The sequence below is a fragment of the Protopterus annectens genome, chromosome 10.part0 (genome assembly GCF_019279795.1).
Source record: "Protopterus annectens isolate FY-2018-M chromosome 10.part0, PAN1.0, whole genome shotgun sequence".
Taxonomy (NCBI): Eukaryota; Metazoa; Chordata; order Ceratodontiformes; family Protopteridae; genus Protopterus; species Protopterus annectens.
This window is the reverse complement of record NC_056744.1, coordinates 1,489,402,024-1,489,413,844: the sequence shown is the minus strand read 5'-3', so window position 1 is coordinate 1,489,413,844 and position 11,821 is coordinate 1,489,402,024.

Here is an 11,821-nt window from a genome sequence, read left to right as displayed (position 1 = left end):
CGCAAACCTGTATTGGACCAGTAGCCTATCTAATATTATTGGGGGGCATGGCTACACTTAAAAATGCTCTGTGACATCCCTTCTCTGGGCCAATGATCAAGGAGTGTCAATCCTCACCACAGACACTGGTGGGGGAACGTTCATTTTGAGAGAAATACACATGTACAGTATTTTCAGATGCAGCTCACTGTAACAAGCACAATTACCATTAAAAGCACACAGGGAACACACTCCAGTCATGGGGCTGGACTTTCTCTCTTTCTTCAGGCCCCAAATAAGAATACACACTGACCACTAAGGAGCTCTGTGTCCCTGTTCCAAGCAGCTAACACACACAATCTGAGATCTGATTTTAACACACACACACACATACATACATATTTACACATACATACACACAAATACAAATGTATAGATAAACGGTTCTAGGACGTAAGATCGACAAGGAAGACGACACGACTTCACGTTGCGAAAACACAGAAATAATCGACACTACAAACCGGACATTTCACAGGTAGGGTTTAAAAGCTAATCAAGCCTACCATGTTCAGGTAAGGTGGCAGTGTTATGCATGTGTTAAATTTAAACCCCTTACCTGAACATGGTAGGCTTGATTAGCGAATTTTAAACCCCTTACCTGTGAAATGTCCATGGTTTGTAGTGTCGATTATTTCTGTGTCGGTGTTTTCGTGTCGGTGAAGTCGGTGTCGGTCTTTTCCTTGTCGATCTTACGTCCTAGAACCATATAAACATATATGCACATACCCATATACACATATTAACACACACACTGTATATCTGTCGATCTCTCTCTCTCTATATATATATATATATATATATATATATATATATATATATGTACACAACCACACACACACACACACATATATATGTATATATATATATATATATATATATATATATATATATATATATATATATGTGATAAGCAGCAAACAAAAAGTCCAACCAAGTATATTGAATAAACCCAAAGATGGAAGAAGACAGCAATAAAAATGTTGAATCCAAAAATGAAAGGTATCTTCACTAGAAAATCCACTGAAAACGTCAAGTAACGAACAATGACTTTATTAATGAAAAGAAACAAAAAGATGAGCGCTTTCGCGGACTCCCATCCGCTTCATCAGATAAAGAATACAATGTGAGCAGTTGATTTAAATACAATGGAAAGAAGTCATGTGATTAATTAAATAATTAATTAATTGATAAGCATAATTGCTCTCTTGTTGTTTAAAATTCTTGCTAAAAACAATTTAAAACAATATAAAAATGTATTGTGCATATAATTAGGTTCCTAATAATAATATATATATAATAAATAAATAATGACAAAGAATAATAAATCATATATATATAAAATATATTCAATGCAATTTCCTGCCCTTTAAGTGTGGTTTAATAGACACTGTATCATTGAGTCCCATAGACCTATGGGCCCCTAGTCATGGAGACTTAATTAACAGGACTGAACAAGCAGAGTTGTCATGGATTTTGAGACTAGGGGCCCATAGGTCTATGGGACTCAATGATACAGTGTCTATTAAACCACACTTAAAGGGCAGGAAATTGCATTGAATATATTTTATATATATATGATTTATTATTCTTTGTCATTATTTATTTATTATATATATATTATTATTAGGAACCTAATTATATGCACAATACATTTTTATATTGTTTTAAATTGTTTTTAGCAAGAATTTTAAACAACAAGAGAGCAATTATGCTTATCAATTAATTAATTATTTAATTAATCACATGACTTTTTTCCATTGTATTTAAATCAACTGCTTACATTGTATTCTTTATCTGATGAAGCGGATGGGAGTCCGCGAAAGCGCTCATCTTTTCCTATTTTATTAATAAAGTCATTGTTCGTCACTTGACTTTTCCAGTGGATTTTTTAGTGAAGATACCTTTCATTTTTGGATTCAATATTTTTATTGCTGCCTTCTTCCATCTTTGGGTTTATTCAATATATATATATATATATATATATATATATATATATATATATATATACAGAGAGAGAGAGAAACATAGCTACACAGACATACAAAGACACACACATAGTCAAGAAAAAGGAAGTAGTTAATGTGCAAGAGGAAGCACGAGCATATGGGGGGGGGAAGTTTTTTTGTCATTCTGTGTGCTACAGCTTGGATGTGCGAAGAAGGTAAGTATTTCAAGTGTGTGTGTTTGAGTGCTTCTGCACACATCGACAAACTAATGGAGTCATCTTTGGGGAAATGTTTCATTTGGTACCATTTAAGTGATTATGCATACATGAACACTAAATTAATTATATACCCAAGAACACTTTCAGTAGAATGTTCATGTCTGCACAAGCACTTTTATTGATACCAAATGAAACATTTATCCCATTGACCCCTTCATTAGTTTGTCCATCTCTACACAAACACTTCACTCAAACCAAATGGAACATTTCCCGAACAATCCCCTCAGTAGTTTGTTCATGTCTGCGCAAGCCCTTCACTGACATCAAATGAAACACTTCCCCACAAAGATGCCCACACAAGGACTTTACAGATGACAAAATGAATAATCTCCCCAAATGAACCCTTTTGAAGTTTGCCCATTACTGCACAAGTCATTCATTGGCACCAAATAAAACATCTCCCCCAATGGTCATTTCAGTAGTATGTCCATGTCTGTACAAGCACTTTTACTTACACTAAAAGAAACATTCCCCCAATGAGCCTTTCAGCAGTTTGTCCATGTTTACATCAGTACTTCACTAACACCAAATCAAACATTTCCCCCTGTGTTCTTTTCAGTACTTTTTTCCATGGATGCCCAAGCCCTTCTCTGACAGCAAATAGAAGATTCCCACCAAGTGATCCCTCAAGTAGTTTGTTCAAATAAAACATTTCCCCCAGTGGTCATTTCATTGGTACATCCATGTTTGAAGAAGCATTTCACTTACCCCAAATTAAATATTTTCCCGAATGATCCCTACAACACTTTGCGCATGTCTACATAACCACTTCACCGACCCCTTATGAAACATTTCCCCCAATGATCCCTGCACAAGCACTTCACTGGTGTCATATGAAATATTTCCTACAATGATCCATTTAGCACTTTGCCCTTGCTTCCACAAGCACTTCATTGACACCAAATAAAACAGTTTCCCCATGATTCCTTGAGTAGTTTGTCCATGTCTGCATAAGCAGTTTACTGTCATCAAACAGAACACTTCCCCGATCATTCCATGTGCAAGCAATTTTACTGACACCAAATGAAGCATTTCTCCTAGCAACTCCTCCAGTAGTTTGTCCATCTATGCACAAACACTTAATTTACACCATATAGTCTCTGCATGTATACCCGAGCACTTCCCTGACATCAAAATGAAACCTTTCCCCAAGGATCGCTACAGTAGTTGTTCATGTCTGCACTAGCACTTCACTGACATCAAATGGAACATTTCCTCCAATGATCCCTTTAGTATTTTGTCCTTGTCTGAACAAGAACTTTTACTTGCACCAAATTAATCATTTCATTCAACGATCCTTTCAGTACTTTGCACACACATACGCAAGCACTACACTGATAGGAAATGCAACATTTCCCTACTGATCCCATGAGAAGTATGCCCATGTATGCACATGAACTTCACTGATATCAAATGGAACATTTCCTCCAATGATCCCTTCAGTATTTTTCCGCATATGCAAGAGAAGTTTTACTGTCAACAAATGACATACAATCCTTTCAGCAATTTGCCCTTGTCTGCACAAGCACTTCACCGACCCCCGGTGAAACATTAGCACTTCACTGATGCCAAATGAAACATTTCCCCCAAAGATACCGTCAATATTTTTCCATGTATGCCCTGCAGTTCACTGTACCCAGATGCAACACTTCTCTCAATCATAGCTCTCCACCTCTTAGCACAAAAAATCTGGACAAAGCCAAAAGTAATGTGGGGGGGGGGGTACAAATCACCAAAAACAGGGACAAATGTTAAATATTGTTCTTATAAATTTAGAAAATTGTTAGAATAAAAGCTTTTGTGTTACCATGCATTTTCTGCATAATATGAAGTCTGAAACTCAAATGCCTGTAATTATATAGTGAATTTAATCCTCACTCATTTGCCACAAAAATTCTGAAAACCAAAAATTTTATGAGGAATGTACTAAAAAAATGAAGCAAAAATCTGGACAATCTGTGAAAATCTGAACAGTTTACAGGTATGCCCCCAATGATCCCAGGATAAGCGCTTTTACTGAGATCAGATGAACCATTTCTTCCAGACACATAGGTTCATAGGTTGGTACTAGACTATTAGCCCTAGGGCCTATACAAGCCTAGCCATAACAATTCCCTGGCTATAAAGTAGTTTTTCCTTGCAGGCCCAGCACTTCATTAACATCAAATGAAATATTTCCCCCAGTGATATATTTAATAGTTTGTCCATGCCTGCGCAAGCACTCCATTGACACCAAATGGGACATTTCCCCTAAAACAATTCTATCAGTAAGTTGTCTGTGTCTGACCACCATATCACTGACTCCAAAAATGCCTGCATAGAGACTTCATTGATGACAGAATGAATAACTGAATAATTTCCTCAAATGAACCCTTCTGTAGTTGGTCCATTACTCCTGAAGTCATTAACTGGCATCAAAGAAAAATGTTTCCCTCAACGGTCATTTTAGAGGTATGTCCATGTCTGTACAAACACTTTTACTCACACCAAAAGAAACATGTCTCCCACTGACCTTTTCAGCAGTTTGGCCATGTCTTCACTAACACCAAATCAAACATGTCCCCAGTGTTCCTTTCAGTACTTTCTCCATGTATGCTCAAGCACTTCTCTGACAGCAAATGGAACATTCCCACCCAATGATCCCTTCAGTAGTTTTTTTCATGTATGCACAAGCACTTAACTGATGCCAAATGAAACATTTCCCTCAAAGACACACTCACATATTTGCCCATGTAGGCCCAAGCACATCACTGACATCAAATGAAACATTTCCCTCAGCGATCCCATTAGCTAAGTGATCAAGGATATGCAAAGCTCTTAACTGCTGATAACACTGTTGGATCGATCTTACTCCATCCTCCCTCTCCGAAACACAGCTGTGGATTGCAACATGTATGCTAACACAAATCCTGTCCTTCAAGCAACTTTGCAGTTTCTATCTTATTTATTTATTTATTTACATTTGTTGACCGGGCTAGTCTAACTGGATACATGTCCATTTTCAGTAGAGGCCCGGGGAGAAAAGCTCCAAGCATAGACAGAAAACTTATTATACAATATTAATATAAAAAAATAAGCTATTATCAAGTACAGATAATAACAATATTTGAATATTTGTTAAAGAAAAAAAGAAAAACAAACAATTTTGTGTGCTGAGTTATTTAGAGGGGAATGAACTAAGATCAAATACAGAAGAATAAACAATATTTGACAGAGAAAAAAACAAAAAGTTGTTGTTGTTTCTTTCGGCTTATCCCGGTTAGGGGTCGCCACAGCGGAACTCCAGTCTGCTAATGTTTGGTAGTGGATTTTTACGTGCCGAGTACCAGCCCTGACGCACAACCTTCAACGAAGGTATGCCCATTCATGCATGCCTCCACATAGAAGACGCTCTAGCTGAGAATCGAACGGGACAACGTCTTGCTGTGAGACGACAACACTACCGCAGCACCACTACCGTGGTACATTTTAAAAAGTTATAAAAAGTTTTTTTTTTTTTTGTTAGTTTATTTGTTAGTACAGGTAGGAAACATAGTAGAGCAAAACGGACATTGAAAGGTTTGAGCAATATAGTACAGTGGAGAAGTGAAGTAAAAATATCTTGAGCTAAGAGATCCAGAGGTATGCAAACCTCTTAACTGCTGTTTCCTACTGATCAATCGCTTTCATTCTCCACATTCAAGTTTACATACACATGCTACAGACTTTTGCTCTCATTCATGCAAGCACACATACACTCACACACGCAGACGGAAACAAACACACATTCAAGTGTACACACTTTGTTTTTTTTTTTCACTTTTACACTCATTAAACAGCAAAACAGCTGCTTAGCTAGTGTAAAATAATGGCTCGATCAATTTCGCTCACACTCTTACACATGCTTACCCTCAATCTCACACACACAGTTCTGTTTTTTAATTAATTTTCTTTTTTATTTTTTATTTCACACCCGCTAAACAGCAAAAGCACTGCTTAGGGAGTATAAAATAGCAGCTGTTTACTTTCATTCAATCCAAGCTCCATGGCTCATTCAAATTAGTGCACTATAATCTCCTTCATTTCCACCCCTGCTTGTTGCCATGGCAACAGAAAATAAGACTTGAGTTACCAGTGTAGGGGCATAGAAGAACTGTGCAGCTATATTTAAGAACCTACAACTCACAACCTACAAGCTGTTAGGAACACAACATGACTTTTTTGTTTACAATGGGAACAAATACAGGCCTGGGGAAGGCAATGTACAATATAAGTGAAATAAAACAACACTGTGGGCAGAAATGTGTGTGACGTTGCTAAGGTGGGTGTTACTTTGGTTGTCCTGAATGCTAACTGAATTTTAAATGATGGGATTGTCCCTTTAATGTATGTGAATAAGAAGTTATGTACCTACCATAACGTTCCATGTTAGTTGTCTTCGTCTCGCCTTCTTTCTTGCTGACTCGGCCATCTTCAATATCTCGAGAGCTGTTTACTGGCTCGAGGCTACCCCTTATCCCATGATGCCTAGAGATAGCTACCCAGATCTCGTTTGAAATAGCTAATCCAGACATAATAAGAGAGAAACCAGTTATCAAAAAACTGGCTGTTCCATGCATTCTAATATCTAGAAAAGGTTAGGAAGACCTGGCCAGAAGAATAACAATAAAAGAATACTTAGCCAGTGAAAAAAGGGGACTCCTCTCAATCCACTAGGATGGGGGATGGAGGGAGGGATGCAAGAAAGAAGGCGAGATGAAGACAACTAACATGGAATGTTATGGTAGGTACATAACTTCTTAATGTTAAGTTGTCTATCTCGCCTTCATTCTTGCTGTTTGGGACAGCGTCCCTAGCACCTAAAACCCTGGGTGGCTCAGTGGAACAAACTCTTCAGAACAGTGGAACCAAAGTCAGCTCTGCTCCGGGAGACCATATCCACCTTGTAATGAGAAATAAAGGTATGAGGGTTTGCCCATGTGGCAGCTGCACAGATGGAATCCATGAGCAACCTAGACTTAAAGGCTACAGAGGTGGCTAACGCCCTAGTAGAATGACCTTTAAGTTTAATTGGTAACTCTTTGTTCCTAACTGATAAATAAAAGTAACAGAGTGGGACAACCATCTGGATAAGGCCACCTTGGAAACTGGGAGACCTTGTTTGTTTAAGGCATAAGAAAGGAATAATTGGTCTGAGTTTCTTATTTCTTTAGTTCTGTGCAGGTAAAAACGCAATTGTCTATGAACGTCCAATTGGTGAAGTTTGTACTCTGCCTTGTTGCTATGATTTGGGAAGAACACAGGGAGATCTATAGATTGGTTTAAATTACTTTCTGAGCAGACTTTAGGAAGAAATGAAGGATTAGTCCTCAGAGCAACTCTGTCCTTGTGAAACACCAGGTAGGGAGGTCGAACACATAGTGCCTGAAGTTCTGAGACATGCCTAGCTGAAGTGATAGCTACCAGAAAGAGTGTCTTCCAAGATAGAAACTTGATGGAGCAGGAAGATGCTGGTTCAAAAGGGGGCAGAATTAAAGAAGTTAGGACTAAATTAAGGTCCCAAGGGGGAGGGGGATCTCTCACTGGAGGTCTAAGAAGAGATGTTCCTCTCAAAAAAGCTTTACAGAACTTATGAGACATAATGTTAGAATTTGACAAACCAATATGAAAATTAGAAATGGCCGTTAATTGTACCCTAATCATAGTGGAAGCAGCCCCAGAGTGAAACAGTTGTGCCAGGAATTCCAGAATTTCGTGGACTGGGGCTGAGAAAGGATCCACATTCCTAGACTTCACCCAACAAGAAAAACGTTTCCAATTGCTAGCATAAGTTCTTCTCATTGTAGACTTATGAGAGGAGATGATAATCTCACGGACTGCTAGGGAAATGCTGGGAAGCCTGGGTAAGGTTGGAAGTGGAGCAACCAAGCTATGAGCTGGAGAGTTTGGAGGGATTGATGCAACCCGCCTGATTGATGAATCAGGAGATCTGGAATTGGGTCCAGAGTCCAGGGCTGATCGAGAAGATAATGGTGCAGGGACGGGAACCATATCTGTAGAGACCAGTAGGGGGCAATGAGGATCATTTTGCAACCCAACAATTTTGCTTTCTGTATGAGTTTCGGTATGAGGGGAAACGGAGGAAAAGCATAAAGAAGTCTCTGAGGCCAATCGTGGACTACAGCGTCTCTGAGTATGTGACCTGGAAGCGTAAGAAGGGAGAAGTAGTTGCTGCATTTGCTGTTGAAGGGGGTGGAAAAAAGATTGCAGCAGGCTGTCCCCATTTGCAGAAAATAAGATCCGCGACTTCCTGATTTAGAGACCACTCATGAGGCATGAGGATAGCTCTGCTGTGCCTGTCCGCTATAATGCTGGATCTCCCAGGGATGTGTGTCGCAATCAGAAAACGTTGGGAGGAAATCACCCACTGCCAAAGTCTGAGTGCTTCACGACACAGGGGGTAGGATCTGGTTCCACCCTGCTTGTTGATGTACCACACCACTGACATGTTGTCTGTTTGAATTGCAATGGTCCCAAAAGGAAGAGAGTCTTGAAGAGCTTGTGATGCTAGGAGAACGGCTCTCATTTCTAGGACATTTATGGTACTCGTGAGGTTGCCAAGTGCCTTGGACTGTCCTGCCCAGATAATGCCCCCCCCCCCTATCAGGGAGGCATCTGTCATCACTATGGCTACCGGAGGGGGGTTGTATGAAAGGTCTGCCCTGAGTAACTAATGGGGAGATCATCCACCAAGAAAGGTGTCTTTTGCATGCCTCCATGATCAGGATCATGTGAGACATGGGTAGCTCTTGTAAAGACCACTGTGTGAAAAGAAGCCACTGAAGAATCCTCATGTGGAAGCGCGCTAATGGGATTAGAAGAATGGCAGCTGCCATAGAGCCCAGAGTTTGAAGGACATACCTGACTTGGATCCTTTTGCTCTGCATTAGAATTTGCACTTGTTGATGAATTGTGGACACTCTTTCTAGCGGTAACCTTGCAAACATATCCCTTGTGTTTCAGTCTGCTCTTATGTAAGTGACAGATTGACAGGGCAACAAGGCAGATTTTTCGAAATTTATTGTAATACCTATCTGAGTGCAGGATGTGATTGTATAATCCCGTGCTTGTACGAGTTGATGCCTGGTGGTAGCAGTGAGGAGCCAGTCGTCTAGATATGGAAACACCTGGAATCCTTGACTTCTCAGGTGAGCTGTGACCACTACCATACATTTGGTGAACACCCCACGGGCTGTGGTGAGACCAAAGGGCAGAGCTCTGAACTGGTAATGACTGGCCCCCACCCGAAAGTGAAGAAATCTCCTGGAGCATCTGTCCATCTTGATATGGTAGTACGCGTCCTGAAGATCTATCGAGCACATTCATTGACTTGACCCAAAAAGGGTAGAATGGACTGTAGCGTGACCATCCGAAACTTTGTTCTTTGTACAGACTTGTTTAGTCTGCTGAGATCCAGAATTGGTCTCCAGTCGCCTGTATTTTTTGGTACCAAAAAGAACCTTGAGTAAGTTCTGGATCCATGCTGGTCTGCGGGGACATCCTGGATGTCTCTTTTTTCTAGCAGTTTTGAAACTTCTATTACTGCCTGCTCCTTCTGATTGGGTGGAACATCTGGAAGGATTATCGTTGACTGTAAGGGGGGGTTGATGGAAAGGAATTTTGTAACCTCCGGATATAATGGACCGTACTCATCTGTCTTTTGTTAAATTTTGCCAGGCTTTTGGGTACAGTGAAAGTCTTCCCCCGACTGCCTCCAGAGGTGAGCAGCCGGGCAACCCTTCAGTGATGCTGGAAGGGCTTATCAGAGAAAGATTCTCTGTTTCCCTGGTTCTGCGGACCTGCTCTGCCACGAGGGCGGCATCTATTATTATTGTTTCTCCCTCTGCCTCTGGAGGAAAAATCACTATGTGTGTCAGGCAAGGCTCCCTGAGATATACAGAACCACATCTTACTACTCTTCTGACCCTTGGGGTAATGTCTAGAGGGAGTGGAAAAACAGACTCCCACGGCAGAGAGACTCTTGCATTCTTGCTCACACCTAGTCAACGTGTCTCACCTGTGGCCCAAAGAGAAAGGAGCCATCAAAAAGGGTATTGGTGAAGGACGCTTGAAAGGGTTCCGCAAAGTGACACAGCCACATCCACACATGCCTCCTAAAGGCTACACCCGTGCCCGCGGCTCTACTTGCTCCATTGGCTGCATAAGTGCCGCTAGCTGGGAAGCTACTTTGGCTTGTGCTCCCTCAGCTGCAGGATCTTGAAGGGTATCTCCAAGCTCTTTCAGGAGATCCTTTTGAAGTCGAGTAAAGTGACATAGATAGTTCAGTGACCTCATGGAGAAGGTCGCTGAAGCAAACATTCACTTTCCGTACCTGTCCATCATCCTAGACTCCTTGTTAGGGGGATGAACAGAAGAAGAGGTCTCTGCTAGCTCTTTTTTGGTGCCTGCTGCTACCACCATGGCATCAACGGGCACACCTTTAGAAAGGAATTGCTTATCCTGGGGAGCTGTAATAAATTTACCAGGTCTCCTCGGAGTTGGTTCCACTGTGTCTGGAGCTGACAAAGCCTTTCGAGCCACTACGGACATAAGTGGGTTGAAAGGCGGAGAAACCCAGGAGCTGAAAAGTCGGGAACCGAATGCATCCAGGAATACACACTCATCCTCGGTAGGGGCTAGGGGATTCCAGTTCCCCCTCTGCCTAAGCATTTCCAGGATGTCCAAGAAGGAAACATCTTCAGAGGGAAATCTCAGGGACCCTTCTGATTCATCTAAGTCTGTATCAGAAGTGACAGACTCAGGGGAGTCAATGTGCTTCCTCTTGCACTTCTTCTTCCATGGGGGCTCCTCTGAGTGATCAGGGGAGGCCTTGGAAGAAGACAAAACACTCAATGGTGTGTCTTGGAGCATTGGTTCCCTATGCTTTGGGTCTGGAGGAGGAGCAAAGGTTGGCACAGACACTACAGGGGACGGAGCTGGTGGGGCTGGTAGTGGAGCTGACTCAGGGGACAGCACACTCCACATGACCTCAAAGGCATCCCTGCCTCGAGGCAGAAAAAGCTCTGGTTCTGAAGAAATAGGAATCTTTCTCCATGCCCAAGGGGACGGCTCCGATGGAGCTGAGCTCACCTGTGCCGATGCTCCAAGAGGGAGAATGGGGTCAGACAAAGGTCCAATGCCACTCACCCCCTCAGAGCCAACAAGGGAGCCCAGGCAGAACTGAAGGAGATATGGTTATCGGAGCCAATGGTTCCACTACTCGAACCCTAACGAACTCCGGCTCCAAGCTCAATGGACTCAACAAACTCAAAAAATAAAAAGTAACCAAATACTAATAAAAGTAAAAAGAACCCAGGCCACTCAATGGAGTTGGAGGAGGAACAGAAAGGGAGGTGGATGGAGCCGATACCTGTTGAGGGAGGGCTAGACAACATTTTAGCTAGTGCCTGTGATTTTAGCAACCTACTCACTACTTTCTCCACATCATGATCAGACAGCCTAGAGGATTAAGAGGAGTGTGAAGAACGGTGGCTACGTTCACTTTGCAATAATGGAGAG